The sequence below is a fragment of the Malus sylvestris genome, chromosome 16 (assembly GCF_916048215.2).
Source record: "Malus sylvestris chromosome 16, drMalSylv7.2, whole genome shotgun sequence".
Taxonomy (NCBI): Eukaryota; Viridiplantae; Streptophyta; class Magnoliopsida; order Rosales; family Rosaceae; genus Malus; species Malus sylvestris.
The window spans coordinates 38,577,490-38,590,586 of NC_062275.1; the positions used below are offsets into that span (position 1 = coordinate 38,577,490).

At 41.1% G+C, this 13,097-nt stretch overlaps 2 pseudogenes; both read right to left on the minus strand.

Moving 5' to 3' along the window:
• The window catches only part of LOC126609375 (glyceraldehyde-3-phosphate dehydrogenase B, chloroplastic-like), a 50,136-nt pseudogene that overhangs the window by 18,128 nt on the left and 18,911 nt on the right, over nt 1–13,097 (minus strand).
• On the minus strand, nt 4,027–5,229 carry LOC126609376 (uncharacterized; annotated as a pseudogene).

Sequence of the window (13,097 nt, forward strand, 5' to 3'; positions counted from 1 at the left end):
CTCAACCCGAGGGTTTCGTGTCCAAGTCTGAAAAGACTAAGGTATGCAAGCTTCAAAGGTCCATTTATGGACTTAAGCAAGCCTCCAGGAGCTGGAACATTCGTTTTGACACTGAGATCAAAACGTTTGGTTTTACTCAAAACGAAGACGACAATTGTGTTTATCAAAAGGTCGTTGGGGATGCAGTTGTATTCCTAGTGTTATATGTAGATGACATATTACTATTCAGGAACGACACTGCAGTACTTTCTTCTGTAAAAGTGTGGTTGTCCAAAACCTTCCACATGAAAGATTTGGGAGATGCATCTTATGTACTTGGGATAAAGCTCTATCGTGATAGATCCAGAAAATTAATTGGATTATCCCAATCTATGTACATTGATAAGGTGCTAAGTAGGTTCCAGATGGAACAATCTAAGAAAGGTTTTCTTCCTGTTGGACATGGAATTCACCTTTCTAAATCCATGGAACCTAAAACTCCTGAAGAGATACGGCAAATGAGTTGTATTCCTTATGCCTCAGCCATAGGAAGTCTCATGTATGCCATGATATGCACAAGGCCAGATATTGCATATGCTGTGAGCATTACTAGTCGATATCAATCTAACCCAGGATCAGAACACTGGGGAGCTGTCAAGACGGTCCTTAAGTACTTAAGAAGAACTAAGGACATGTTCCTCGTGTATGGAGGAGCATCAGAGTTGCGAGTGGAAGGCTATACAGACGCAGATTTCCAATCTGACGTCGATGATAGAAGTTCCAACTCCGGATATGTATTCACTCTGAATGGTGGGGCTGTCAGTTGGAAAAGCAAGAAGCAAAGTGTAATTGCTGATTCCACGACAGAGGCTGAATATGTCGCTGCAGCTGAAGCCGGCAAAGAAGCGTTCTGGATGAAGAAGTTCATCACTGAACTTGGGGTGGTTCCAACCATTACATCACCAGTAACTTTGTACTGTGATAATAGTGGGGCGATAGCTCAAGCCAAGGAACCCAGGGCACATCAAAAGAACAAGCATATTGACAGACGCTTTAATATCATTAGAAGATATGCTGCCGAGGGGAAAATCAACATCCTCAAAGTTGCTTCAGCCGATAACGTAGCAGATCCACTGACAAAGCCAATGTCTCAGATCCAGCTTGACCGTCATATCGAAAAGATGGGTATTAGATACATGGGACGATGGCTTTGAGTGCAAGTGGGAGATTGTTGGAAGTATGCCCACAAAGCCACTCATTTGATGTAATAGCTTTTTGGAATACTTATTGTGTTAAACTTTTATATGTTTAATGGAGGGCAAATCTTATTGTTAATCACTATTTATTGTATCATGTGTTTAAGCAATAAGGGAATCCAAGGAATGTATTTGTTCTAAGAGATAAGTGATCTAATGAGTTAGATTATCGAGACCTTTCTCTTATGTTCATTCCTAAAACGTTCCTAGCCATAGGATTGCTAATTGGGCATTGACAATTCGCTAAGGCTAGTATGTGTTATGTTGACTCAATCGTGAGTATAACTAGTCTCAAGTCATTTGGTGTTGGACACTAAGACAAACACATAGGTGCTCGAAAGAGTACTCAAGTACACTGAACTACGATCAAAAGAGAGTTCGGACATACATGTCATGTATGAACTCTAAGTTTGCAATATGCAAAGTAGTCCTTTGACCTGAGGCATCATCGATGTCTAATGGTTAGGTCCTTGATCTTTGATCATGTCAACGGCATTCCTTTGGAGTGTCCACGGCATTTTTGGGGTCAAGCTATCTAGTCATGTAGGCATATGAATGTACAACAAGGGATCTCTAACCTTCCATGGTGGAGGGAGAATACTCTAAGATATGATTCTAAAGTCTTTGGCCAAAGCAAATGAATATGACTTAGGAAGTTTGTTCCAAATCATATTCAAGGGAATCATATAGGAAAGTATCACATTGGATAGTAGACATGAAACAAACTATCACTTAAACAATGTGATTAAGAGTATTGTATTAGAGAAGGACCGTATTGCATTGTAGTTGTAACTGGATAGGTTCTCCAACCAATTCTACTTAGCTTGGGTAACCATGACATACTGCTAGGTGTCACTCATGGTTTGTGGAAGCCCAAATGATTAGGTAACACTAATCATTAAAGGGAGAATTGAAATGTGGTTTCAATTCACAATCGATAGTTAAGAGTAACATCGCCCACTGCCTCGCTAATTGGAACCTAATGGATCGTACACCGAGTAAGGATGTATGTGAAGAAATTATATGAAATGGATAAGCAATTAAATGGTTTAATTGATGAATGGTCAAGATTAATTAATTAGTTAATTAATTTTACGAAAGGTTCGTATTGGGCTTATATGTTGGTTTTGGGTTTCGGGGCCCAAAAGCGTTTTGGTCCAAAATGCCCATTATGTTTAAGTTGTATGACAACTAAAACAAAATGGGCAAATTAGCCCAATAACAAAGGATGGCCGGCCATTAGGGTGGATGGGCAAAGTTTGCTTAATTACAAGTTTGCCACTCACCAAAGAAAAGGTTATAAAAGCAACTTTATAGCTATTTTCTCAAAAAGGGTTTTTCTTGTTGAAATTGGGTGAAACATTTTCTCCATTTTCTTCTAAGGAGGCCGGCCACTAAGGGAAGGGACATCTAGCAATCTCTTCTTCCCTTAGTCATCCATTTCATCTTCACAAGATACAACCTTGGTGAAGAGACTTAGAGACATCAAGCTTTTGGTGTTTTGGAGAACAAATCCTTATTTCCTCAAATCTTCAAAGGAGCAATAAAGGGAGGAAAACACAAGGAGGATTCAAGGAGCTTGGAGGTGACTTGAAGGCCCTCCACTTAGGTGAATCCCTTGTGTAATCAAGGATGAGCTTCAAGGGTAAAGAATCACTAAATCTTTACTTATCTTTAATGTTGTTAAAGAGTTTATTTTTGGTTCACCATATACTAGGCTTTGAAAGTCATGGGTTTTATGAATTGTTTTTGGATGCATGCCTACTTTAAAGTGTTAATAGCTTGCATGTGTATTCAAATGTTCATACTTGTTCTTAGCTAGGACAAAATTTTTCCTTCAAAACTTACCCTCAACTTAGATCTAGTCGAGGAACACAGAAACCAAGCTCACTTGAGGAATGTCGCCTACAAGCAGTGCATCTCCAACTACTATGACTCAAGGGTCAAACCTCGTTCTTTCAAAGTGGGGGACTGGGTATTGAAGAAAAGATTACTCTGCGACAGAGTCCCGAGTGAAGGAACACTTAGTCCAAACTGGGATGGACCGTTTGAAGTTGTTGGCATCAGTCGTCGTGGCTCCTACAAGCTTAGAAGCTCCGATGGCAAGACCCTTGGCCATCTATGGAACATTGATCACTTGAAGTACTATTACAAGTAAATTCACATTGTACAAGTGTTAAGCTTCAACCGTTCGGCATCCTATGTAACGAAGACTATTTGGCATGAATTCAATAAAGAGGTGATTTAGACAACTTGGTTCTAATCCTCTTACATTCCTAGTAATGAAACACTCAGGTTAAAAGCTTCGACATGAATGCTTCCAACAGGAAATCAAGTCTAAGTATATGTCAACAAGACTATACAAATAAACAAACAGTACTGGACAGAACTAGTACATCCAAGTTATGGCTTATATCTAAACAAAGGATTTGCTAAAACATACCCAGGCATTCATCAATGATAGTGCAAATACTTGGTAATTAACAACAAACTAGTACATTCAGAGTACATGGCACATGCCACACAAACAACAAACTAGTACATCCAGAGTACATGGCACATGCCACACAAACAACAAACTAGTACATCTAGAGTACATGGCACAAGCCACATAAACAACAAACTAGTACATCCAAAGTACATGGTACATGCCACACAAACAACAAACTAGTACATCCAGAGTACATGGCACAAGCCACACAAAGAACAAACTAGTACATCCAGAGTACATGGCACATGCCACACAAACAACAAACACATACATCCAGAGTACATGCAGAAAAAGAGGGCACTACGAGTCATCCTCATCTGAGGCCGAACCCCTGACAATATCACTATACGTTTAAACCCTATCGTCATCACCACATTCCTCAGCATCTCCAGGACCATCCTCACTCTCCTGAGACTGCTTACTGATACTAGCCTCATTATCAGAGTCATCATCACTATTAGGATCAACTGCGAGGACGAAGGCTTCACCCTTTTGTCGATACTCATCCATCTCATCACGGTACTTTCGGATAATGCTTCCATTATTGTAACGCTCAAGGACGACCATCCATTTCCTTTTCTCAAAATTAGCCGCTCGGATGCACTGAGGTCTAAAAGCATCGTGCAAGGCCTGGGAACCTAAGAACTCCTGCACAGCAGCATCCCTCTCAGTTGGGATACTCATCTTTAGTCCAGAAACCTCAACCAAGGCACTATCCAACTCCCCTTTAACCTTGGAAACCTCAAGGATGGTTGTCTCCAATTGTTCCTTAGTCGCTTCCAATTGTTTCTTGAGCCTCACGTTCTCACCATTCTGCCTCTTCAAACACTCAAAGTTTTCATCCTTAAGGCGGATGGCATCAGCCAAAGCTTTGCTTGTTTTTCTAGCGTCATTCACAAGCTGGTTATTCTCTTTAAACTTTGCCTTGTATCGCTCGACTTCTCATAATCTGTCATCGTACTCGGTCATGACCTACATGACAAGATAATCGTCACTACCAGGAAAAAGAGGGGAGAAAGCAAAGAAATGACAAAGTAACACTTACATAAGAAAATAGCCTCATCATCCGGTCACGATCTGATTCGTTCTCATCTAGCGGCTCTCCAAGCTCATTAACAGTGGATCGACGTCCTGCCAGTCAATTATTGACATACTAAAACTACTTGGCTGCATGGCAACCTTCAAGTCCTTCCAATGAATACTGCCAACCTTTTCCTTGTACTTTCTTTTACGGCTACAGCTAGGGCCACCTTCTTGGTCAGTAGACTCCATGGTTAGAGGAAATATAGGATTGATGGTAGGAAGAGAAGGCAACAATCGTCTCTCATCCCTTGCAACTATGGTAGTAGCACACCCGATAGCCTCAACTTCAGCCTTCTTTGAGGCATCAATCTTGAGGACCTCCTCTTGCGACATAGGTTTAGGGGTTGGCCTCACTCGGTGCTTACAAGCTCCCTTATGAAACAAAATGTCGTCTACGGGAACTAACATGGGTGCTTTCCCTTTCTTACCCACTTTCTCCACTGAACAAGAAAAATCAAAGTAAGGAATGCAACTTTGTAACAGAAAGAGGGGGCGAAATGAAAAACACAACTTACTTGCTCGTCTCTGGCACTCCGACACTAGGGGCTGGAAATCGTACTTTCGAAATAAGTGTCGTAGCTTGCCCAAATGTCTATCCTCTTTGGGCACCCTCAACACCTTCTTTATGTCAGCTAGCTCCCGTCCAGACCACTTGATGGTCCCTCGCGTCACTGTACGAAGAAAAAATGTTAGAAGCAAGAGAAAATCACAACAAATAGCAAATAATGCAAACAATGGATACATTACAACCTACAGTCTGGAAGTGAGTAGGAACACGTCGCTTAGGCGTGACACCTTTAGCATACTCCCAATCATTATAAAGAAAGCACCAACGGTTTTTCCAAGTGCAGTACGCCTTTTTCTTACCAAAGACAATATGCTCTCTCTCACTTCAACATGCACACTCGACATACCCAGTGCATGCTTTCACCGGGCGCATCTTATAGCAGTAGTGCCATTGATGAAAGGAAGGCTCACCTAACCCACATTCCATCCAAATAATATAAAACCTGATCAAGGTATCCCAAAAACCAGGGTAGAGTTGCCCAGGCGCATATCTAATGAAAGACAGCATCCGTTGCAACCACGGGTGCAAAGGCAGCTTCACGCCTAAAGTCAATAATATCTGGGTATAGAACATAACATGACCCTTGGGTGGTTAAGAGGACAATTCTTCATGATGCACCAAACGTATTCCTACACTACGGGGGATACTACATGACTGCCTTAGGGCCTCAAGCTGCTTTTCGCTATCTAACAAGTTTTGCACTAAATGGTCTACTGTGAACTCAGAGCGAAATATGGGTATGGTGTCACAAACAACCCCCTCACCCACTGACATTAAAGAGGAAGAACCAATATTGGCTAAGGCTTGGCAATTGTGAGGATCACCCAATCTTGAATTTTTTGTACAAGACTCCAACAAAGGCCCTGAAGACTCCAACATTGCAAGCTCAAACTAGAGATAGAGTTAGGGGAGCCCCCATCACTAGGACTTCCAAACTCTGACATCTACAACAAACAGAAACAAACTCTATCACCACATGAAAGATCGAAACATAAGGAAGTTCCTAGGGCGTGGAGAAAAGCTCAATCAGTTCATTATGTTCTCAACCAAATACATGAACACTCAAACAATTCAACAAGAATGAAAGCATGTGATCTAGTGGAGAAGATTACCAACCTGAAGATGGTGCAAAGCAATGCCGGAATCCCTCTCAACTATAAGAGCACTCTATCTCCAAAAATCACTACAAAATGAGCAAATGAAGACAATGAAAAGAGTGGAAACTTCTCATTCTTATAGGGTTCAACATGGCCAAAGAAATTCGAAATTCAAAATTCAAACCATGAGAAAACCCCACATGGAAAGTCTTTAAACTTTCACAAATGCTAGGGAGTTTTCAAATTTCAAACTTGCAGCACCCCCTCTCCCCCTCAAAAAAAAAAAAAAAAAAGGGGAAGAGGTGAACACATTAGCTTCATCAATTTATGGTGCCAACAAGAGATTCATCAAAAGAGTTCAACCACAATTCTCAAAAGCTTCACATACTCTTGATCAAGACAGTGTGAAGCAAAACCAATTTATGGTGCCAACAAAAGCTTCATCAATGGAGGGCAACCATAATTCTTGAAAGCTTCACACACTCTCGATCAAGACAGTGTGAAGCAAAAGCAATTTATGGTGCCAAAAAGAGCTTCATCAATGGAGGACAACCACAATTCTCGAAAGCTTCACACACTCTTGATCAAGATAGTATGAAGCAAAACCAATTTATGGTGCCAATAAGAGCTTCATCAATGGAGGGCAACCACAATTCTCGAAAGCTTCACACACTCTTGATTAAGACAGTGTGAAGAAAAAGCAATTTATGGTGCCAACAAGAGCTTCATCAATGGAGGGCAACCACAATTCTCGAAAGCTTCACATACTTTTGATCAAGACAGTGTGAAGCAAAAGCAATTTATGGTGCCAACAAGAGCTTCATCAATGGAGGGCAACCACAATTCTCGAAAGCTTCACACACTCTTGATCAAGACAGTGTGAAGCAAAAGCAATTTATGGTGCCAACAAGAGCTTCATCAATGGAGGACAAGCATAACTCTTAAAGGCTTCACACACTCTTGATCAAGACAGTGTGAAGCAAAACCAATTTACGGTGCCAACAAGAGCTTCATCAATGGAGGGCAACCACAATTCTCAAAAGCTTCGCACACTTTTGATCAAGACAGTGTGAAGCAAAACCAATTTATGATGCCAACAAGAGCTTCATCAAAGGGGTTCAACCACAACTCTCAAAAGGTTCACACTATCTTGATCAAGATAGTGTGAAGCAAAATCAATTCATGGTGCCCAACAAAGCTTCAACCTTAAAGCTTCACCTACAAAGCTTCACTTACAAAGCTTCAACACAAAAGCTTCAACACAAAAGCTTCATCAATGGAGGACAACTACAAATTCTCAAAAGATTAACACTATCTTGATCAAGATAGTGTGAAGCAAAATCAATTCATGGTACCCAACAAAAGCTTCAACTCCAAAGCTTCACCTATAAAGCTTTAACTCCAAAGCTTCACCTACAAAACCTTCAACACAAAAGCTTCACCCACAACAGCTTCAACATAAAAGCTTCATCAATGGAGGACAACTACAAATTCTCAAAAGCTTCACACTATCTTGATCAAGATAGTGTGAAGCAAAATCAATTCATGGTACCCAACAAAAGCTTCAACTCCAAAGCTTCACCTACAAAGCTTCAACTCCAAAGTTTCACCTACAAAAGCTTCAACAGAAAACCTTCACCCACAAAAGCTTCATCAATGGAGGACAGCTACAAATTCTCAAAAGCTTCACACTATCTTGATCAAGATAGTGTGAAGCAAAATCAATTCATGGTACCCAACAAAAGCTTCAACTCCAAAGCTTCACCTACAAAGCTTCAACTCCAAAGCTTCACCTACAAAAGCTTCAATACAAAAGCTTCACCCACAAAAGTTTCAACACAAAAGCTTCACCCACAAAAGCTTCACCTACAAAAGCTTCACCCATAAAAGCTTGACCCACAAAAGCTTGACCCACAAAAGCTTCACCTTCACCTACAAAAGCTTGACCCACAAAAGCTTGACCCACAAAAGCTTGACCCACAAAAGCTTCACCTACAAAAGCTTGACCCATAAAAGCTTGACCCACAAAAGCTTGACCCACAAAAGCTTGACCCACAAAAGCTTGACCCACAAAAGCTTGACCTACAAAAGCTTGACCCACAAAACTTGACCTACAAAAGCTTGACCCATAAAAGCTTGACTCACAAAACTTCACCCACAAAGGCTTCACCTACAAAACTTCAACACAAAAGCTTCACCTATAAAAGCTGCACACTATCTTGATCAAGATAGTGTGAAGCAAAATCAATTCATGGTGCCCAACAAAGCTTGACCTACAAAAGCTTCACCCACAAAAGCTGGACCCATAAAAGCTTGACCCACAAAACTTCACCCACAAAGGCTTCACCTACAAAACTTCAACACAAAAGCTTCACCTACAAAAGCTTCACACTATCTTGATCAAAATAGTGTGAAGCAAAATCAATTCATGGTGCCCAACAAAGCTTGACCTACAAAAGCTTCACCCACAAAAGCTTCACCCATAAAAGCTTGACCCACAAAAGCTTCACTTACAAAAGCTTGACCCACAAAAGCTTGACCCACAAAAGCTTGACCTACAAAACTTCAACACAAAAGCTTCACATACAAAAGCTTCACACTATCTTGATCAAGATAGTGTGAAGCAAAATCAATTCATGGTAAACTTCAACACAAAAGCTTCACCTACAAAAGCTTCACACTATCTTGATCAAGATAGTGTGAAGCAAAATCAATTCATGGTGCCCAATAAAGCTTGACCTACAAAAGCTTGACCCACAAAAGCTTGACCCACAAAAGCTTGACCCATAAAAGCTTGACCCACAAAAGCTTGACCCACAAAAGCTTCACCTACAAAACTTCAACACAAAAGCTTCACCTACAAAAGCTTCACACTATCTTGATCAAGATAGTGTGAAGCAAAATCAATTCATGGTGCCCAACAAAGCTTCAACCTCAAAGCTTCAACTACAAAGCTTCAACACCAAAGCTTCACCTACAAAGCTTTAAAATATATATATATATATACATATATATATATATATATATATTTTTTTTTTTTCGGAAATTCGAAAATTCAAAAATTCGAAAATTCGGAAAAAAAAAAAGAAAATCGAAAAAAAAAATTTCAAAAAAAAAAAAAATTGCCTAGGCCTCCTCTTCTTTGGGCCTAACAACTTTCATAACAAATATATATGAAGAAGGAGTTTTGGGCTACCACTTAGAAATTAAATGCCTCATTCGTCAACTCCCTCGACTGAAGACTTGGGGGACTCCTACCATATGCTACTGCACCTTGATACTCGGAAGTCTCATGACCACTCAGTGACTTGGATTTTTCAAGTCTCAAAATGAGAAGTTTTCCTCACTCGGGAAATTAAGGGAGCACTACCTCAACCTACATGCTTCACTCACAAAGCTTCAACATACAAGCTTCAACAAAAGGAAAAATTCAAAGAACTTAGTGAAGAAGGCCTTGGTGTATTTAAAACAATACGTTGAAATGAACCAAAGCTTGTTTATTGATATCTCCGATAAGTTACAAATATGTACATATACATGAATCAAAATAAACAAACAAGAGGGAGCCTTCACAAAGGTTGCTCATGAGAAGTCTCAGTGGTCGGCAGAGCCCCAGAAAGAGGAGGCACCAGAGGGTGATTATTCGGAACCTAAGTACTAGGCAGAACCCCAGAAGGAGGAGGCATCGAAGGTTGATCATTTAGAGCTTCATTACGCGGTACAGCCCCAGAAGACGAAGGCAATAAATGCCTTTGGAACAAACCCACAAACCTCTGATGATCAAGTAAAATCTGACCATCAGATTCTTGCAGCTGGTCGAGCTTCCTCTTCATGTTTGTAGCATAGTCATGTGCGGGCTTGTGCAACTGTTTATTCTCATGCTTGAGCCCTCTGATCTCTTGTTTGAGACTTATCACTTCAGCCGCCAATGATTATACTTGGCGGGTTTGAGAAAATAGGCGTTGGGCCATATTAGACACTGAACGTGCACACTGAACACTGAGAGCCAGAGAATCCTTAACAGCCAACTCATCAGACCGTTTAGAAAGTAGTCTGTTATCTTTGGGAGTGAGAAGGTTCCTGGCCACCACCGCAGCGGTCTTATCATTCTTCATCACAGAATCCCCAACGGTAAGAGGACCAGTAGGAGATAAGAAGGATGGGCGCCATATGTTGTCTTGAGAAGGCATTGCTGCCTCTTCACCAAAGTTCAAGTCAAAACGACGGTCAGATGGGCCAGACATTCTCAGAAATGATGAAGGAGAAATAAAGGGCAATAAATCTCTGAAGTAAGGGGAAAATTCCTACAAGCAATAACTCTTTGAATGTACTTCTTGCACACAATTGGTGCCCTTATAAAAGAAAGGGCAACAGGGCCGTTGGTTCAAAAATTGAAGAGGCACCATTCTCCGGATTTCGAAGGGGCACCACTTTTCACATGCAACATCAGCTTCTCGGGTACCACATATAACTTTGCCAAAGATCTCTGACAAAGTTTAGACACATAAATTTTGAAGATCTAGCTACCCTACTATTACCCATAAGGGTAAAGGAACAACACCACTGCTTGATAACTAGAAAGTCCTAATGTATGTCAACCTTCGTGCTTCGTGGCAAGGCAGACTGGTAAAAATGCCTAACCTTTACTAACATTTGAGAAAACACTCCCAACAAGATTGCTTGCTTAAAAATCAAAGAGGCACCACTCTCCGAATCTCGAGAGCCAGACTCCCAACATGATTACTTTCTCAAAAATTGAAGAGGCACTGCTTTCCGAATCTTAAGAGCCAGACTCCCAACATGATTGCTTTCTCAAAAATCAAAGAGGCACCGTTCTCCGAATCTCAAGAGCCAGATCCCCGACATGATTTCTTGTTCGAAAACCGAAGAGGCATCGCTCTCTGAACTTCGAGAGCCAGATTTCCTTGGATAAAGCTTGTCAACAATCTTCACACGTAACATCAGTTTTCCAGATACCACATACCACTTTTTCAAAGTGCTCTGACAAAGTTAAAACACGTGAAGCTTGCAGCTCCCACAACATTGCTACGACCAAGAAGGGTAAAGGAATAGCATTACTACTTGTTGTTAGGGAGACTCCTATATATGTCGACATCCATCCTCCACAGACAGGCAGACCTGCAAAAATGCTCAACCCTTCCTCATATCTGAGAGGGCACTCCCAACGAAGCCTCTCGAAATACTCAGCTTCGTTCCCCCCCAATAATACCTATGTAAACCAGCCACACTAGAGTAAGAGTATCTCATATCATCAGGGTCAAAAGCAAGAGTATCCCATATTATGCTTCTTCCTTGTCTTTTCCTTTGCCCTTGTTCTTACCTGCAAGACAAGGAGAAAGAGAGCAATCAGTCAGCACTTGGAATCAAGCTTCCAGTCAGGAACTGACTGCCTGGAACCCCTTGCCTAATTACTTACCTGGCATTGCTCTCGAGTACTCATCTTCAACATCTTATGCTTCCAGAAAAGATACCACATATGCCTGAAGAACAGATAGGGCAAGTGAGAAGGATACAAGGAAGCATGTGAAGACAAGTGCAACGGAACACGTGCCGATTCATCTATTACTTCATCAATAGAAAAAGTATCCCATATCATCAAGGTCGAATGCACTCTTGATTTGGTGGACTTGTTTTGACCCTCAAATTCTTGAGTCAGCCTTATACTCTAGAGGAAACCAGAAAACCCTCCAGCCCAGTTCAAGAATAAGCCTGTGGAAAGTTACTTCTTCAAAAGCAAAAGTATCTCATATCATCTCTTCTCCATTTGCTTCTCCTTATCCTTGTTGCTGTTTACGACATAAGGAGAATGATAACAATCAACCGGAAGCCGAAGTCGAACCTCTGATCCAGGTTGCTTGCTTAGAAGTCTGATTGCTTACCTTGTCTGTTACCTCTTTCGGCGAATCTCCTAGCTCGGCGACTTGGGGGACTCCTACTATAGGGTTTTGTATCGCACTTGACCAAGCCGGAAACTACAAGTAAGCTTCAAGTGAAATTGATACATTACCTTGTGCATCTTCATCGGTTAAAGATACCACCCTTGGATTTAGGAAAAATACTTCCAGAGAAGATGCCACAGCTACGTATGAGACAGATAAGGCAAGTAAAAATGATACCACACTTCGGTACTTAGAAGTTTCGTGATTACTCAATGGCTTGGATCTTGCAAGTCCCCAACCGAAGAGCTTCCCTCACTCGATAACTTACGGAACACTGTTTGTACCATACTTGACCAATCCCAAAACTACTGAGCACCGGTCAACGTTATACCGTCAAGGACCCATAAGAGTTTCCCTCCAACCAGGAGGCCAATCATAGTACGACACGTGTCGACATCAGAAGCCAATCATAGCGCGACACGTGTCAACATCAGAAGCCAATCACAACACGACACGTGTCAATGTAAGAATGAAACTAGAAACTCTCTTCTATAAATAGAGATCATTCTCTCACAATATTTCCTAATGTCATTTGTACTAAATCATTCACTAGCACTCACTAAAGGAGAGCTTGAACCTATGTACTTGTGTAAACCCTTCACAATTAATGAGAACTCCTCTACTTCGTGGACGTAGCCAATCTGGGTAAACCACGTACATCTT